Source organism: Podarcis erhardii, assembly GCF_964252035.2.
Source record: "Podarcis erhardii genome assembly, chromosome: 1".
Taxonomy (NCBI): Eukaryota; Metazoa; Chordata; class Lepidosauria; order Squamata; family Lacertidae; genus Podarcis; species Podarcis erhardii.
This window is the reverse complement of record NC_138497.1, coordinates 63,652,712-63,672,806: the sequence shown is the minus strand read 5'-3', so window position 1 is coordinate 63,672,806 and position 20,095 is coordinate 63,652,712. Positions and strand designations below refer to the sequence as shown.

Here is a 20,095-nt window from a genome sequence, read left to right as displayed (position 1 = left end):
GCATGTGCAAAACAAATCAGGTTCAGGGGGAAAGATCCCAATAGAAAACCCTGGAATGCAATGGGTTGGCAACAGTATCATCCAAATTCTCTACGGGAAAACAGAGAGTGGGCAATCTCAGACAAAACACCTGGGGTGGAGCCAATCTCTGAATGAGAGAGGCTTCTCTCGGAGCAGGTAGAGTTTTCTTCTGCTTTCTTTCTGTTTGTCTGAGGGACAAACAAGACCCACATTCAAATTCTTACTCAGACACGATTAGTGTGACAGACAGAATAGCTATGAGGACACATTGTGAAGGAAAGAATCTCTACTGCCTTGAGCTCCGCAGAGGAAAGGTAGGATATAAATGCAATAAATAAATAAATCTGTGATCTAATCTTCTGATGCCAAAGCAGATCTGGATTGGGGCTGAGGAAGGGGGGCTGGAGTGACATCATCTTGTAGGTAGGACAATAATAGCAGAGTTGGCCAGAGTGTGTAAGTTTGGCTGGGCTGGAAGCTAGGGAGAAAGAGACTTGTTTTTCTCTGTGGGTTGAATTCAAAGCTATGGCCTTTGGGAACCTCCCTGGAATCTAATGGGGATGCAAGATCTGTTGGGAGTGTTAATGCTGTGAGCTGTTCAATCCATTGCTCGGGCTGTATATATGTGTAAATAAAACCATGTGTTCTAAAGACACCACAGTCTCCATTGACCTTCATTGCAAAGAAATGGAACCCTGGGTAAGTGCTGGGACCCCTGTAGTCTCTCACTGCCCAGGTATTAGGGTGAACACAACAGTGTTAATAGTTTGTCTCCTAGTTCAAGAAGTGTAATCCATTGTTTTCACATAGTGCCCTGGCGGATGGGCGGTGGTAAAACTGAGACAGAGTAGCTTACAATCCGTGAAGAGAAATGCCCTCTGGGACAAACATCTTGGGGGACTGGTGGTTTTAATCTGGAAAATAGCACTGTGGGAAAAAGTAAAATGAAACAAAGCAAATTGCCTTCTCCACCCATCGCTGCATTTCATTTAAAGAGAAAAAAATCGGGCAGTCCAGTCATGGGTTTCTCTCATAATGTGTAGTTTGGCCCTATGTCTAAAGAAATCCTTTCATTGTTTACTTTTTTGTTTTTTCTTGTTCTTGTTGTAAGTTTTATCTTGAAGAAAAACTCCAGCCTTGGAAATGTAAAAACCTACCTACGAGCTGTATCTGCTAATTATTAATAGTGTCCTCATTTGCCTTGTGGATTCAGGGAAATCCACAAGGTGAGACCACACTGTATATCCAAGGCTAAACCAACTTTTCCAACTTTGGGTTATAGGGCTGAATTCTTCGGAGACTCCATTTTAAAACAGGGGATCACAGAGTACTATCATACTGAACACATGGAAAAAGCAAGATGGTTCACTCTATTATTTGATGACTCCAGTATCAAGTGGTAACTTCGCACATCTTTCAGATGTGCCATATATGAGGAGTTCTCAAACTTTCTGTTCTCAGGGCTCATTTGAGAGGGCAGGAAATTATTGAGTCATATCATTTAAAAGAGTGGCTCAGTGCAGAGCCAGTCACACAGTGACAGCTGGTGGCAAAGCCAATCACAAAATGGCTTTGCAAGTGCAGATCCCAGCATGAGAAACATGGGGCAGAACCAGTGATAAAAAGATTACATAGGGTGGAGTCAGTGATAAACAAGCAGCTGGGGCAGTCATAAAAATGGGGTGCATAGGATGGAGCCAGTCATAGAATGGTGGTGAGGCAGAATGACTCATAAAATTGAAGACAGAACTCCAACATCAGTTCAGACATAGTGCTTTTCCCCTGGAGCCAATTCATGCACTTAGCTTCAAGTCACCCAGTTTACAGTTATGTAATCAAGTAGTGCAAATCAAGTAATGAATATAATATGTGACCCAGACTAAAACCACATGCAAGGTTGGGATTTCGAACCAAGGTATAACTATAACAACAACAACAACAACAACAACAACAACAACAACAACAACAACAACAACAGATAATGATGATTTTATTATCTATACATTATCTATATTTCCCCAGCTACTCTGGGTGGCTTCCAACAAATAAAAACAGGTCAAAGAGATGTCCAAACCTCTGTCACATTCATACCATACATTTAAAGCACTGTGATACCTCTTTAAACAGCCATGGCCTCCTCCCACAGAATTCTGGACACTGTACTTTTATAAAACATGCTGAGAATTGTTAGGAGACCCTTTCCCCCCTCACAAAGGTACAGTTCCCAGAGTGTTTTGATAATCAATCTCTCTTCAGAAGGAATGACAGAAACTGTGGCTCTGTGGGGGGAATAGGGGTCTCCTGACAACTCTCAGCACACTTGAACTACAGCTCCCATAATTCTTTGGGGTAAGCCATGACTGTATGATAGTGCATTACAAGTACAGTGTGAATGTGTCCCTCCTCTAAAAAGAACTTGTGCCTCTGTTAGATTATCACTCTAAAGCAGGAGTGGCCTTCCAGATAATCTTTGTCTACAGCTTTCATCACAGCTGACCATGGGTCACATACTCGGGGACTGAATGGATTTGAAGTCTGACAAGATGTAGAGACAGCCACAGGTTAGGCACTCCTGGTCCACAGCTTTGAGAACCTTTGCTACAGAATATGACAGTGTCCCTCTGGCTCCATATTTTAAAATTAAATATTGATCTGGCAACTCTGATCAGACCTTGCATGCCAGGCAAAATGGTTCACCAGGGAGAGCTGGTAAAGAATGCCTTGAACACTTCCCACAGCCATTCCTGGAATGGATAGGGAGATGCGTAGCAATTAAAGGAATAAGAAGCCTGTTCCTGGAAGAAAACATGTTTCAAATCAAGGTTCTGTTCTCTGGTTACTATTTGTATGTTGGCAATTTCAAGTTCCAAATTTGTGCTTAACTGATATTTCCTCCCCTCAGTGCTCCTTGGCACTGTTTGAGGCACACAGAGACTTGTCCCAGAGAATGACTTAGTACTCCTTGTAAACTACCTGATGGAGAAAGAATTTTCTCATACAACGAGGAGCCAAACAGTCTGGGGAGGGTGTGTGTGTGTGTGTGTGTATGTAGAAAGGATAGTAGGCCTTGATGTTCACTAAACTCCACAAAGTGGAAAGAGGAATGTGAGGTTATCGGCGAAGGAGAAGATATACATGGTTCCAGTGTGACCTCAGCAAATGCTGAAGCACAACAGCACACAACCTTTGTGCCTGTGGTGAGTTTGTGTGGAGACCGCTTGTTTTCCATCTGGCCTTGAAAGGAACTTGTACTAAGCAGGGTTTGTGTGCAGTTCATCACAGATGTTAGCAGTCGGATCCAGCAATCTGCATGCAGAAGCAGGCTTCCATGCACGAATACCTTTTCAGTTGTGTCCAACATATGCAAGAGAATCTGAATAAAACCCCACACCCATATGTATGCTGCCAAAGAGATGATTAATTTTGACAGCACTAGCTAATAATAATAATAATAATAATAATAATAATAATAATACCCTGCCCATGATAAAACATCAAACATTGAAAACCTCCCTATACAGGGTTGCATTCAGATGTCTTCTAAAGCCCAGATAGTTGTTTATTTCCTTGACATCTGATGGGAGGGCATTCCACAGGGTGGGCGCCACCACCATGAAGGCCCTCTTCCTGGTTCCCTGTAACCTCACTTCTCACAGTGGACCTCAGTGTCTGGGCAGAACGATGGGGATGGAGACGCTCCTTCAGGTATACTGGGCTGAGGTCATTTAGGGCTTTAAAGGTCAGCACTAATACTTTGAATTGTGCTCAGAAACATACTGGGAGCCAATGTAGGTCTTTCAGGACCGGTGTTATATGGTCTCAGCGGCCACCCCCAGTCACCAGTCTAACTGCCGCATTCTGGATTAGTTGTAGTTTCCAGGTCACCTTCAAAGGTAGCCCCAGGTAGAGTGCATTGCAGTAGTCCAAGTGGGAACATAAGAATATCTCTGCTGGATGAAACCAGTGGCCCATCTAGTCTAGTACTCTGTCACAGTGGCCAACCAGATGTCTATGGGAATTGTGCAAGCAGGAACCGAATGCCGCTAAAACAAAAACAGACTATTAGGAAAGTGAATTTGGTGCTTGTCACATTCTGTACTTGTGTGGAATTCCATAATCCAAATAAAGCTAATCATAGGAATGTTTTCGGAGGCATAAAAACAGTGGTCCAAAAGACATGATGAATCGCTTTTATGTTAGTGGTTAGTTCACCAAGTGCACATTTTACATCTCTAGTCTGAAAAAGAGTTCCTCTCAGCCAGGTTTCTTGTGGACACTAGTAGCATAGGATTTGGGCAGGTTTCCTGCTGCCAATCAAATTGGTACCACTGCTATGAGGGAGTGGCCAGCTCCCTTGGTCTGCCGGAATTCCCACCCAGTCATTTCGTCAGCTGGGCTGCCTGCTCAGTTGGACCCCGGTCTTCCCTCTCCCTGTTGTGCATGCATGCAGGCGGGTGGTGGCAGCAGCAGCTGGGGGAACATGGGAAGGCCCATCTGGGCCTCTTGCTTGCTCACTCTGCCAGTCAGCTTACTTGCACCACCAGTCTGCCTGTTTCACTCACCCTGCTGTTGTCACACTGAAGTTTGTGAGGCTGTAGCATAACTTTTTTCTTACAAAAATAATATATAGTAAGACAATGCATCTAAAATACTGCTTGTACAGAAATTTAAAAACAACAACACAATCTCTCAATCTAAAAGACATGATACGAAAGGAAAAAGCAATGGTGTGGGAAGAGGAAAACAAATTCATAAAACTCAAATTGGGGTTGGCATAGCCAATTTCATTTTTTAAAAAAAGAAGTTAATTTTTTTTACCATGTATATCTGAGGGTACATCCTGAATTAATGTTATGCCTCATGGGAACGATCCAGGAAATGTTTGTAGATACTTGAATTTCTGCTTACGCCTTCGTCCTTGCTTTTTAACCTTTTGCCTCTTGCGTGATTGTTGACAGTCTACATAAAATACCCATCAATCTACTTAGGTGACGTAGGCAAAGTTTACGAGGCAGATGAGATGACAGAATTTGGAGGACTTGCCCTGACCTTATATTCTTTTTTCTTTGGCAATCATTGAGATCAGTTCTTTCACGAAAGGAGCACTAATAAATCTTAGGCCACAATGCCATAAAGAGTTTATCTAACCAATATAACCAGAGTTATATGCCAATGTTCCATCTTGCTCTCATCATCGGCTTAGTGCACAGTGCATCTTCCTAACAATTCAAGGTCTGAAATACTCTCTTCCAAGAGATTTCTCCTTAACCTTTCAAATCAAATGATGCCTCCTTTCTCGAGTTGTACACAACATTAAATCACCTGTGAAGACTGAGCAATAAAGATGCTGGAGAGATTAGGGTGACTGAGGTGGGGGAGAGACTTTATGTGCCCAAAACATGCACTGTTTGGATCCTCACTGCTGAAATGCCCTCTAGCTATGCCACTACACATGACATGAGAAGGGGCCCTAACATGCATGACAACATATGATATGACCATGAAGCTCTTTCATGGTACAGATACAGATTGTCCCAGAATCCCCCCTTGCACGAACAAGCTCTACGCACATATGTCAGTATGCCTGCGGCATCCCTTTGAGTGTGGGGGCAGAGGGCTGTGGCCAAGGGGTATGGTGGCAAGGGATGAGGCTAACCTACATGACCCAGTGATTATAGGGGAAATTGCTAATATGAGGCAAACCTATGTACAAAAATGTATATCGTTTAATAAATTTGCATTGAAATTGTTGAATTTTTGCAAAGACTTAAAAATAGATATATTCACAAACCGGTGTGGCAGATATGGAGAAGAATGAAGTTGAGACTGGAAAAATGAGAAAGTAAGAGAAGCCAAAACTGACAGACTTGTCCATCCTTCCTTCAGACTGTGGGGCAAGGGGCTGGAGCGCCACCTTTACTCTGCATTTAAAGCAGGATGCGTCTGATTTTTTAAAATGAAGATAAATAAATTGGGGTTTTACCAAAAGGGGTAGAGCCGCCACCACCCCAACCAAATTGAAGTGCTTACTCTAATTAATGGATATGTTGTTTCACCTTTTATATGGTTTTTAATTGTTTTTACATGTTGTAAGGCACTATGGAAAAATAGTATGTTTTCTTTGTTTGGAAAGAGGGCTATTGGGACTTTCCTTAAACATTACAATCCCCCCCAACATAAAAAGGAGAAAGAAAAAATGCAAAGTCCTTTCTCCCCAAGTAAATCTTAACTCTTATCCCACACAGAGAGTAATGAACATACCCAACTCTCACTTGGGAGCTTCCCTTTCTTCTTCCAGCCTCTTACCCTGGGAGATCTTAACTTCCTTGCCTCTCACACAGGATCCTTTATCCTTTCAATAGCAGCATATACCTTCATAAAAGTAGAAGTAGTAGTAATGATAATTGGGGAAGAAACCTTAGCATAGGGACTGGGGACCCTGTTTCATGCCAAACACCACATTTCCTCATGGGAAACCTTCCAGGGGCTGCATAGCAGGAGTGGGTGTGGCCAGGCAAGCTACAGATATTAGAACAGGTAAAATGGCTAATGGAGGGTGCAGGCCTGGGGTGTGTGGCCTGGGTAGAGTCTCTAGGGCTGGGTAGAGAAACCTGCAGGGGCACATTCAGCCCTGCACCTGAGGCTCCCTACTCCTGTAGTAGCAGCTATGGTGATCCATAGTAAAAATAATGAGAATTATGCAAATAGCAGTTGGATGTTTAGAATCATAGAATCACAGAATCATAGAGTTGGAAGAGACCACAAGGGCCATCGAGTCCAACCCCCTGCCAAGCAGGAAACACCATCAGAGCACTCCTGACATATGGTTGTCAAGCCTCTGCTTAAAGACCTCCAAAGAAGGAGACTCCACCACACTCCTTGGCAGCAAATTCCACTGTCAAACAGCTCTTACTGTCAGGAAGTTCTTCCTAATGTTTAGGTGGAATCTTCTTTCTTGTAGTTTGGATCCATTGCTCCGTGTCCGCTTCTCTGGAGCAGCAGAAAACAACCTTTCTCCCTCCTCTATGTGACATCCTTTTATATATTTGAACATGGCTATCATATCACCCCTTAACCTCCTCTTCTCCAGGCTAAACATGCCCAGCTCCCTTAGCCGTTCTTCATAAGGCATCGTTTCCAGGCCTTTGACCATTTTGGTTGCCCTCCTCTGGACACGTTCCAGTTTGTCAGTGTCCTTCTTGAAGTGTGGTGCCCAGAACTGGACACAGTACTCCAGGTGAGGTCTGACCAGAGCAGAATACAGTGGCACTATTACTTCCCTTGATCTAGATGCTATACTCCTATTGATGCAGCCCAGAATTGCATTGGCTTTTTTAGCTGCTGCGTCACACTGTTGGCTCATGTCAAGTTTGTGGTCAACCAAGACTCCTAGATCCTTTTCACATGTACTACTCTCAAGTCAGGTGTCACCCATCTTGTCTGCCCTACAAGCTCTGATAAGCTCCTCCCACAGCTAATCACCTGCCTCAACAGAAACCCTGCCCCCTCTGACCCTTGCACAGGGAGAGCAGCTAATCAGCCACAAAGAAACACACACACAAGAAAACCCTTTTTGCTCCTTCTTCAGCTGCTGCCCTGCAAGCTCTGATAAGGGGAGTCCCATTCTGGATCCAGACTATAGGAATAGCAAAGGGCTCAAGCCTCTCCCCACCACTGTGGTCCAATCCTGTTTCACATTGGTGATAGCTGTGCATTGTATTGTTCTAGTTATACATTTGGGCTTTGTTTATTTGTTTTGTTTATGCAATCAATGGAAAGTACACTGCAATGTTGTGCTGTCTGTTTCTGAAAATAAACAGCAATCATTTAAAAAGTCAATGACATAGATTTACTTTGGAGTGATCCCGGGCTCCTAACATTTAGCCCAGACCCTCCTCTTAACAAAATACTCTACTCATTTTTAAATTAGTTTAGCTAATTTACATCCTTCAATTTTAAAGTAAACACTGGAATGATAAAATTGGCTCCCCTCTCCTTAGTATTGTTCCATCTTTGCATTGTTCAGTTTTCATCCGAAAGATCTTCTCACCATGATTCAACAAGACACGTCTTCATCATCCAGGCATCTGAATTTATTGCACTCTTATTCAGTACTGCATATGGTACTGTTTATAATAACTGCATATTAGCACGGAGGGCTACACATTTCCCATCCCCGATTTAGAGGCTCAGATGTATTTTTCCACTGCTTCCCTTTTCCACTGGGTGAAGGGTGAGGAGGGGGAGGGGAGAGATGATTTGCTTGAGCAAAAAAGAGGACAACTGCTGCAACCCATTGCTCACCTACAAAAGGAGGGGATCCACTGGATTCCACTCATATTCTCCTGTAGACTAGTGCTTGCAGTCACCAGGGACACAGTTGGGGCAGAGTCCTGAGCCAAACTGCTGTTGTAGGAATTGGGGCAGCCGTATATGAACCACCCACAATAAGTTCACACAAACAGTGTTTTTATGTGACGTGAGTCTGATTGCAAACTCAGCCATGTTCCTATTGTGTATGCAAGGGTTCAAAGCAGCCATCAGTCCTGAGCTTCACACATACTCTTTTGTGAAAGGAGCTGCTCCATTCTCTTCACTAGTGGAAGTAGCTCTTCACATGCAGCCAGGGCCAACCCCAATATATTTTCCTGCCTGAGGTAAGAATGGAGATGGCATCTCCATTCTACAACCCAGCCAATGAATCTTTCTACAGTGCTGGCAACAGGATGGTGACCTCCACCATGCCTGAGGGTAGCAGAGTAGCTTAGGGGGCTAGGTGAGAAAAGTAGGGACTTGCCACTGTCACCCCTCTTTCCAGTTTCCACCATCTGAGGATACTGAGGACCTCTATATGCCACAGCCCTAATTGACTTAGGCCCCAAATATGCCTCCCTACAGACCTTTTCTAGCATTAAGATCAACAGAGAGGGCCCTCTTGGTAGTTCTACTGCCCTCAGAAGTGTTGGGGGTAGCAGTCCAGGAGAGGGCATTCAGTGTGGCCGCTCCTAAGCTATGGAATTTCTGCCCCTCAGAGGTGAATTTGGCACATTCACCTGTCATATGCACCTCTTTGCCCTGGTTTTTGACACCTGAGATGTATTTTTAAGGACCTACCCTATTCTTCTGACTGTAATTTGTTTTAAGTGGTTTTGATATTGTCCCTGGGACCTCATAGTAGAGAGTGGGCAAGAAATCTAATAAAAACACATGATTTGTTAACTCATGTGAGGAGAGGAGTCTTGTGGGCCTATTTTTTCTCACCTGCAAGGAATCACTGGGTCTGGTTGCATTTTGTGGTGTTATTATTTTTTAAGAAAACAGATATCCTCCAATTCCTAATATATAAAGTGGACTAAATGTTGGCTTGATATTATCAGCCCTGTTGCCTCCTGAGGAGGCTGGAGTTGATCTTCCTGCCTGCTTGCTTTGTGCTTTCCCAGTTTACATGCTGGGGAATAGCAACATCCTACAACGAACATGTGCATCACATTTTCTTAATAATGAAAAAGCACTTTTAAGGCAGCTTAACATTGTGCTCTTCAGGTGTTGCTTCATGAAATCAGAGAACTGTGGTGACACATTTCCACCCCACCCTCCTCCTCACGCACTGACAAATAATTGAGCACTTCAGAATTCATCAGGCTAAAACTGTATCATTGTTTAAAGCTGTTCCATCAGTATCATGGTTCTACATTTGGAGCCAGACGGGGTTTCTGTTTTTTTTAACCCCCTAATGTGGCTTTTAATGGAGACTAGAACTGTTTTTTGAACCCTGCCCAATTCTATTATGATACCATGTAGTCAGTATTCAGTTCAGGTAATCAGAACATAGGAAGATCCCTACTCAGCTCGTTGTGGAATTCCTCAACTGTGGAATTCCATCCCCACAGAGGTGTATCTGACATCTTGATTACACAGTTTCTATTGCATTCTGAAGACATATCTCTATACTTTGAGACATGTCTTTGAGATATATATTGTAGCTCGCCACTCCAACCTCCAAGCAGTGTGAGATTCCAGAGGTTCCAGGCACTTACCGTATATACTCGAGTATAAGCTGACTTTTTCAGAACATTTTTAATGCTGAAAATGCCCCCCTCGGCTTATACTCGTGAGGCGGGTGGCAGCGATGGAGGGACGAGCGGCCCGAAAGGAGCCCTTTCTTGTCACTGGTCCTGCCGCCGCCTGCCTCTTGCAAGGGCAGGCACAGGAGCCGCAGTTGGGAGAGGCGCTGCGAGCAGCAGAGGTGGCGGCGGAGGGACAAGCGGCCTGAAAGGAGCCCTTTCAGGCTGCTCCTTCCTCCACCTTTGCCGCTGTCGGCGGTCGTGGCGGAGGAATGAGCAGCCTGAAAGCAGCCCTTTCGGGCTGCTTCTTCTTCCTCCGCCGCTGCTGCCACCACCAGATTTGTGGTGTGGTGAACCGGCTTATACTCGAGTCAATAAGTTTTCCCAGTTTTTTTGTGCTAAAATTAGGTGCCTCGGCTTATATTCGGGTCGGCTTATACTCGAGTATATACAGTACCCAGGATTCGTGTTTCCTTTGGAAATGAGGCACAGAGGAGACTGTGGTGTCTTTATGATATATGGCTTATTTATACATACATACAACCTGAGCCTACGATAGAGGGGCTTCCAGCATTCCAGAAGATCATGATTCTTCCATGGCTGCTGCCTTTGATTTGCTCTAACCCTGCTTTCTCCAGTTTTCCGCCGCTTGCAAACTGCAACTAACTTTTCCTGCAGCTTACACTATCCCAACTGCAATCCCGAAAACAACTGCCCTCCTTCCAACTCTGCCTCCAGCTCTACTTCTGAGTTGGGAGAGGGGCCCCTCCCATTTGCCCTCTGGCACAGTGCCACTCCCTTTGTCCCAGCTAATGACCCATCTTTAGCGGGCCATCGCTGGGCTGGCTCCTGGCTTGTATTTTTAACATGCTAACTTCAGCATCTGGCACCAAGGAATTAGAAGAGGAAGTCCAGGTACCCAAGGAACTTATAATGGTATTTTTAGAATCCACCCTATTTTTGTGACTGTAATTTGTTTTAAACGGTTTTAAACATTGTATCTAATGTTGTTGTACTCTACCCTGGGACCTTATAGTGAGAGGCAAGTAATAAATTGAAATAATAATAGTCCAGCATTCTATTCTCATAGCAGCCAATCTGATGCCTATAGGAAGCAGAACTTGAGTGCAAAAGTCCTCTTTCCACTTGTGATTCAAAGGCATTCCACCTCCAGCAGAACATAGCCTTATATTCCATTAATTACTCTAATATTATTTTTAAGCCCTCCAAGTGGGTGGCCATTTCTACCTCTCATGGGAGCAAATGCCATAATTTAATGATGATGCTGATAGCTGCTCTAAAGATGGGCCTGGTGTGTCTAAACTCTTGACACCCAGGGGAACTTTCTGAATAGTGCCTACTTCTCTTCAATTATAAAATGCACCTCAGGCTTGAGTAGTAAATCCATTTGGGCATGAGAGAACAGGGTTCAGCTCCTAGCTCAGTCTGTCAACCAGGAACATTATGGCAGTGTAGTGCAGATAAGTGGATATATTTTTTTTTGAACAAAAGATTGTAGCACACCTTGCACATAAAACGTGATGTGGAAATGAGGAGCAATTATCATTTGCAATTAAACTTTACCTTCTTGGTAACACAGGTAATAAAGGAGTGTCATCTTTTCAAAAGATCTCTGCTATAGGTCTCATCAAACTTAAAGGAGTATTCTTTTTTGTGAAAGACCAGAGAGAAATACATAAATATGTATTTTATGAAACATCAGAGTAATCCCACTTCATACAAATCTTGCACAAAAGTGGCAAAAGCTATATACACTCCTCCAATTATATGCAAAGGACATAAATCATCCAGAGAATTGCTGGTATGAAATGCTATGGTGTATGTATTAAGAAATTCTCTCCATATATAAATTCCATAGAAGAAGAAGAAGAGGAGGAGGAGGAGGAATTTGGATTTGATATCCCGCTTTATCACAACCCGAAGGAGTCTCAAAGCGGCTAACATTCTCCTTTCCCTTCCTCCCCCACAACAAACATTCTGTGAGGTGAGTGAGGCTGAGAGACTTCAGAGAAGTGTGACTAGCCCAAGGTCACCCAGCAGCTGCATGTGGAGGAGCGGAGACGCGAACCCGGTTCCCCAGATTACGAGTCCACCGCTCTTAACCACTACACCACAATGGCTCTCTCCATAGCTTCCTTTGTACTGATTATGAGAGAGAATCAAGGAATGATTTGTTATATGCATGTCTCTGCTACCACATTCGGCAGGAGGAACACATGGGAAGTCATTGGCAAGGAACATGGATGTTTCTGAATGCTAAGCAATATCTGCTGCATGCAACTTCTCACTAATTCTCTGTTTACCCACTGAGAAATGAATACTAGAGGTTGGTAATCAGGTTAATAGTGAATTGTTAACAACAGCTCCTCAGTGCTGATTTAATTTGCTCTGGAACACCTGTAATACCTGAAATCTGAGCATCTCTTCACCAAAAATGGCCTCTGGATTTCGCTGCTCAGTTTGTGAGGTGAGCCTGTTTGTTAACTACCGTATTTATCATGCTTATACTTGCAGTACTGAAGAAGGCCCCAACATAGCACTCATATTGGAAAATGGAGAATCAGAACTGACCTGAGGCAAGATTTCTTGGTTTTTGTGGAAATAGTACAAAGGCTGTTAATTGCCCAGTGCTGTGCAAGAAGACCTTGGGGAGCAATACTACTCTTGTGCCCATTCTGTGGTTAGTGCCAACCTGTTGTTCTGTAATGGTTTCTTAGGGATGCACACTGTTAAATAATATAAAAACTTACTGTGGTTTCTTAATTTGGCTAAGCTAAAGTAGGCAGAAGTCAAGCTAAATTTCCTCATAATTACCACATAAAATTCATGCCTTCTTGCACGGTGTCTTTGAGTTTTGGGAATCAGCCAACGATTGTTATTAAGATTATATATTTATATATACCTTGCCTTTTTCCTTGATAGGGATTCAAGGCAGCTAAAAAAATAGGAAAAAAGCAATCATTTAAAAAGTAAACATTAATAGAATACACAGAGTAAAAACAGCATAGCACCAGCCCTTTCATTAAAAGCAGTCAGTTTCCCAGAGTCAGCTGGAATAAGAAAGTCTTTATCTGGCACCAGAAAGACAACAAGGAGGGAGCCAGTCTAACTTCTCTAGGGAGGGAATTCAAAAATCTGGAAGCAGCCACTGAATTCTGGTGACTTACACAGACACACCAAAGTTGAGCTGTTGTCTTCCCTTAATTTAGCCTTGCTTTTTTAACGACTTAGTAATCTTTGATGGATTAGATCATAGGCCTGTTCAGCATCCTATTCTCCCAGCGGCCAATCACATGCCTATGGGAATCTCATGAGGAAGGCATGCATCATCTCCTCCACCCCCAATTTTAAGACTCTATTTTATCTAGGATTTACTACTAGTTCATTATCTCCCCGTTTCACTGAATCTATTGGAATTTATTACATTGTTTTCCCTTTGCTTTGCCTCACAGACCTTAAAAGAGAAGGTGGTTCATTTTCTTAAGGCTGCTTAGTAAATATCTCAGAAAGTGTGTCTTACAATGCACTCTTATTGAAGTCTACTCAGAAGAAAGTCTCAATTCTCATTGATATATCTCCATGCAATCACATCTCCGAATATAGTTGGGAGCATTTGTGTCAAAATAAAAAGCAGCTGTTCACTTTTGGTTGTGATAAAAGGTTTTGAAATTAACTTTCCTGCATATTTTAATCAGGAGAATAATTTAATTCCCCCCCCCCAGATCAGAACATCCATTACTACTCAATAATATTCTTAGTCCTGAAGAAAAATTGCATTTTTGCATTATCTTGAGTATTCCACACTTGTTAGCACATGTACTTAAAAAAAAGGAGCCATTTCCCATGTGAAAAAATTTACCTGGTTTGGTTGCATTCCTTTGATACAGTTCCATGCACAAATTTGGTGTATGTGTGGAGGAGGGGATACATTCTTAAAGGAACTTTAATCATCAAAGAAGACATCAATTTTGTTTCATCTAGGCATGTTCTAGCACAAGCAATTATAAGAGCTTGCATTCAGGTGAAGTTTGATCTGTTCACAAAAGTTGAAAGGAGATGGTGAAATTCAAGTGCTAAACTTTGCTGTTGGTTCATCTGTGTTTATGTGTGACTCTGGTATCGGGTAAACAGCTGAGACATCCTTGGAAATGGAGGCATCAGTTCTCTTGGCAAGCTGATACATTTCAGTGTTTTTCATTGCTAGATAAGATGTTTTACCTTTGCGGAGGATTATATAAGTACGGTTACAAATTGCGATGGCAAATTTAAAGGTGTTCACAACTTCCACAGATGCCTTGTCTGGAGATGTTTGGCACCAAGGTCTCTGTTTCCTTCGTTTGCTTCCATTCAGAGCAATTGTACTTAAGGAGTTTTATGTGTGGTTCACAACCACTTCAGCCACTGTATGTGCTTTTAAACCAGCTCAAATCTCTGGGGTGGAACACCCCAGAGATGTAGTTCAAAGCTAGAATACACTTTGCAGTTGTCATGGAGATACCATCAAACATGGTTTCCCTGTGGTGAATCATCCTTGTCCTAGTTGTGACATACAGCGGTGAGTATTATCTGGGTCAGGGCCATCTTGGTGCCTTTATTTATTACATTCATATGTCACCTTTCCTCTAAGGAGCTCAAAGTGTCATACATGGTTCTCCCTCTCCCCATTTTAGACTCACAGCAATTCTTTAAGCCCAGCAGTCACTGGGAACACAGAACAGAGAAATTATTTGAAAATGAAAATGCTAAAGCTGACAAATGCGTATTTACTGACCCTCCTGATGTTTTCACCACTTGGAGACAAGATCTAGGGTGCAGCCCACTGAAAACATATCCTGCAAAAGTTTTATTGAAATGAATGGAAAATATGTAGCTGAATATGCATGTTTACCCATGCAATGGCCTAATAAAGGTAAAGGTACCCCTGCCCGTACGGGCCAGTCGTGTCCAACTCTAGGGTTGTGCGCTCATCTCACTTAAGAGGCCGGGAGCCAGTGCTGTCCACAGACACTTCCGGGTCACGTGGCCAGCAATGGCCTAATAGCTTAGCTAATTTCAGAGTTCTCTAGGTGCTGCAAAGGGAACACAGAAATCTTGTGCATGTGGACTTTCCTCATTCTTCCAGATGGAAGGAGCTGCTGCATGCATACATCCCTGAGTGTGTTTAGTGTGATCAAGTCCAGTGAAGTAAAAAGGGATCCATTTTGCATGTGCCCACATTTGCATGAAGCCAACAACACACAAGAAGGAAAGAATCAGGGTTCATTTCTGGATACCTCACCCATGCATCACACCTAATTATTTTTGCCCCAAACGGCAACCCATTTTTTAATTCCTTTGTCTTTTCGTTTGCGTTATCAGTTCCAGACGTCGCAGCTACCATGGAATGTAACAATGAAACTACACATGCCTCAATTAGAGATGGCGCTTTAAGATATATGTAGTTTTCCCCCCTCCTTTGTTAAAGTAACTTGAGTGCAGATACCACACCATCCTGGAGCCCTGCAGCCAAATGTTAACTTTTATTAAGCTTTATTATCTTCCTTGAGTCCCTCTTACCCCCACCACAAATGCTTTTAGGATGAGCACATGCTAACCTTATCATGTGGTTGGACTTGGAAGGCTTAACAGGAGTATCAATCTCAGTGTCCCTAGACTGCTTGTCTTGTGTGAAGTTCTGTGCAGCATTTTCCTGTCTTATTCAAACATGAAAGATGCACTGAGCAATCACTTTTCTAACCACAAGCGGAGGTGTGTTTACATTTAAAAGTGTGCTGCATTTATTCATTCTTCAGCTGGGTGAGCTTTACTCTCTTACTCATCAAAAAATGGTTCTTATTGAAGGCACAGGGAGGGAGGAAAGTAAAGGCTAAGGGTGGTTGTTCTGCTTTTCATGTATGCAGCCCTAAATTCCACAAATTGCTTTTCATGTATCCAGCTTTAAATTGGGGGCATGTGGAATTTAGCACTATACATGGGATGTTCTGACACTTGGGTGGTCTGCAGGTGCTCCTTGAGAAGGCATACGTTTGGGTGCTGAGCCCATTTGCTCTTATAAGGGGATGCCTTGTACCAATGAGTTTTCATACTTTCAACCTTCTATTAGCCCTTTCCTTGCCTGTTAATGGAGCCTTGAGTTCTGCCATGGAACCCTTACATGTTAAAGAGGGCATCATCTGGGATGCAAACTTAGTTCACAAGGGATGCTGTGCTAAGCTTATTGGGCATTTCCTTTCCTTAAGGTGAACTGAGGGTGTACGTTAGGGTGTACAAGTGGGATTAGCAGCAAAATATTGGTAGTGCAGAGTATTCCTGGTCAAGATTTCAGCCAGCCAGCAACACCTTTTCCCAAGGATACACCATTCCACCTCTTCCTGGTTTTCTGTCTTCCCCCACAAAAGTTTGTCAACTTTCTATGCTCAACGAGCATGCTCAGTCCTGTTTGAGCTGTTTCGGGGTCCTCTCCTGCCAATTATTTTGTATTTTTAAAAAGTATATTTTTTGAGGTTTTCAAGTAATTACTGACGAAAGTGATAATGGAAGAAAACAATGACATAAGCACGAGTGTTGTAAATAAAAATATGCCCTTTTCCCTTATGGGGTATCCAAGAGCCCATATAGAGTCCTTACATAGGTTCCCTATTGGTAGGAGAAAATAACAGAGGCCAACCAGAGAATATTGAGAAGCAAAGCAGCTAGTAAGCTTGATCTTTATTGATCTGTTGCAACAGGGTACTCCCCTCACACGCAGGAGAGGAGGAGGACCCAGAACAATGGCGTGCAAGGCCTTATAAAGACTTTTGAAATTGCCACCCTGTAGATCAAGACCACCCCCAGAAACATTATGCATACATCACAGAAGGGGTGTAACCTAAGACCACCCCTCAGATACATCCCACCTACATCACAGAAATTTAAATGTTGTTTTTCTCTTGTCCTTGTTTATCTTCTGTCTGGCAGGTTACTTGATTGGATTTCCTGGGGAGCCTGGCCATTCTTTTGTAGTGGTAAAATACTTATTTCCTGGGCCAGGTCACAGGCTCACACCTTGTATCTTAAATGTGTCCTTAAGACAGGATTTGTGAGGAAAGAGACAATGGGGGGACTTTTCCATTTTGACCATGCAGAGAAACATTTGCTCAGTTTAGCAATCAAAATGGTTCCAGGTTGGCTTTCCTGTGCTGATCTATGTACATGTGGTTATGAACGTTGCCATATATCTAAAACCCTAAAATTCCTATCACATTATCCCCCCTTTGGGGCTAGAATTTTTCTTAAAAATTTTTGCCCCACAAATAATAACATCGTATGTTGTAAATGGATGCCTTTGTATAAATATATCATATAAAAATAACATATGTTGCATTTTGTTACTAAATTACTTGTGGCATTCTAGCTCTTGGGAGAAACATTTTCTCAATAGTGGCTATGCTTTACATTTAGCAGGAAGGTCCACTAATGACTGAAAAATGCAGTTGGTGTTTTGTCCTTCACCATTTTTGTGTGTTTCTCAGGTGTCAAGCTAGCTCTTCTGTGGTCTCACACCGGCATAGTGCTACAGCAACACATCCTGTCTGTTGAATCCCCTCGGGGCTTTCATTTAACCATGTCGCCTGGCATTCACCATAGCTGCCACAGGTTTGGACATCTCATGAGAGAGAAGTCTTCGCCTTGGCCTTTCTATGGGATTTTATTATTTTATTGGCGTTGGTCTTGCACTCTAGGAAAGTTGCTCACTTGCTCTTAAAGGACCAAAAGGCTAATTGCAGCCTGGATACACTTGCCCAATTCAAACTGAGTCCAATTTGAATTTATCTTGCCCCATGGTTCTCAACTCTTCAAACCATTCTGTTAAAAAAAAGAAAGGCATTCTTAAAAAGGGCACTTGTCCAAATAAGTCAATTTAACTCTTAAGGGATCATTCCTGCTAAACCAAAGCATATCCACCTTCATGTTATCTGGGCTTTCATGGATCTTGAAACTTCTCCTTGGTAAAATCAAAATTCGGTAGAGAAGAGTAAGCACACAATTTGGTTGTCCAATTGAGATGAAAAAATGAGAGCAATTATGGGGGAAAACCTTAAGATTCACTGTGTGCAATCTGGGGGGGAAACTATATGAAAATGATATGCAGATGTTAGCAAAATAAAATAAAATAAATAATGTGTTGGAAATATAAACAAAGTGAAGGAACCTTATTCCACGTATGGTGGACGTGTCCTCAAATAAATAAAATTTGAGACATGATCTACACCCATTTCCATTTGGCATTCTAATAATAAAGAGTGTTGCTTCAAAACTACCTGATAAAACATGGTTCCAAGAATAATACTTGGTTGTGGTTAGATTAATTTCACAGCTATATGGGAAATCCAAGATTAATAAATAAATACAGAACAATTGCTACTTAAAGACAGTACTGAATCTGCAAGAGATACAGAAGTCATAGAAGAGATTCAAAATAGTTTTCTGGAACAGAAAGAAAGTGACTGCAAAGAGAGAAAGAAATAGTAAAAAAGTAATTTCTTTCTGGGAACTTCGTGTATAGAAAAAACAAATCACTATTTGTGTCCTTTGAATAATAAAAAAAATCTTTTTTTGTGACAAAATAAAAATAAATAAATAAATGGGCACACTGCAGAGTGCCAGGTGGGACAAGCAAATATGATCATCAGTTGACTTAATCTAAATATAGCCTGCTCTATCAGAAAGCATGTAATATATGAGAATCCTCCATGAAAAAACTTGGGGTGTAATCCAAACCCTTCTGTTGTTCATAGTTATGCACCCTACATTATACAGAAACAATTACACACAGAATTTTGCCCCCACCCCCCTTTGTGGAAATAACACACTGTCAGACACATTTCAACATTCCTACATAATAACACATAATACAAAAAAAACACCTAATCAAATATCAGTTGCATATCTTGAGACAATTGTGATCTTCTCAATCCTGGAGCACAGTTTTTAAGGTTCAAAAGTGGCAAAATGTCCTTGCAATTCAACTCCTCCCCCCTTTGTCAGCCCCACTCCTCCGTCAGTCTATATACTTTGAAAGAGATAGCTGTGGGCATTTTGAAAACTGTTGTTGCAGGTCTTGTGATGGCGAAGAACTGAGTTGAGGGGTTGTTGCTGCCTTTTCATCATTGCATATCTGTAGAAGTGATATCCTGTAAGGGGGCAGGGTTTTGGGGGGACTTAAAAGACAAAAGGAAGGATCAAAAGCCCCCTCCCCAAGAAAATCTCCTTGAGTTATTAGCTGCAAATAATAAAATCTTAGCATGTTAAGCATTTTACTCAATTTAATATTATCACATTTTCATATAATTACTGTTATTATCTGCTAAGTTTGTTTGTTTTCCTTCACTTAGTTTTGTTGTTGTTTTTTTCTTCATGTTGTTAAATAAAAATTACTCCACATGTATAGAAAGAGAACTGTAAAAAATACAACAAAGGTTAAAAAATAAAAAAATAAAGCAAAAAATTAGATTACCAGTCAGATGAAAACAGATTTGACACAAAGACATCAGATTTAGAAAAGAATTATTATTAAATAATACAAAGATATTATCAAAACCACACAGATTACTACTGGACTAAAAAATGGGAAAACAATGGAAAAAGGCTTAAAATTCAGCATGTGCTATCTGATAAGTAGAACTTGATGAAAATGACTTTCAACATGTGATGGACATGTCCCCAAAGTCACACACACACACACACACAATGACCTATGGGGAACCAAAAAATAAATGCTAAGACACACAATTTTTAAAGAAACCTGAAGTAACCTGAAGTAATCTGTTTTGGCATTCTAACAACCCAATGAAAAACTGATTAATAAATGAACAGATTATTTGTAACCTAAAAAAGTGTCAAAGCCACAAAGAGATAGAGGGAAATAAACTAATATAGCAGGGATTCAGACTTGTTTTGCTGAACAGAAAGAAAGTGACTGTTTGGCTTTAAGGGAAGAAAGACGAAAA

At 41.9% G+C, this 20,095-nt stretch overlaps 1 long non-coding RNA gene across 1 annotated transcript in view; it reads left to right on the top strand.

Annotated features, from left to right (window-relative positions):
- The window catches only part of LOC309327668, a 38,750-nt gene extending 27,918 nt beyond the window's left edge, over positions 1-10,832 (top strand). The window contains exon 3 of the long non-coding RNA XR_014150617.1: positions 10,764-10,832. This is a non-coding gene — a long non-coding RNA (uncharacterized lncRNA). The remainder of the gene's footprint in view (positions 1-10,763) is intronic.
- Positions 10,833-20,095: the final 9,263 nt, after the last annotated feature.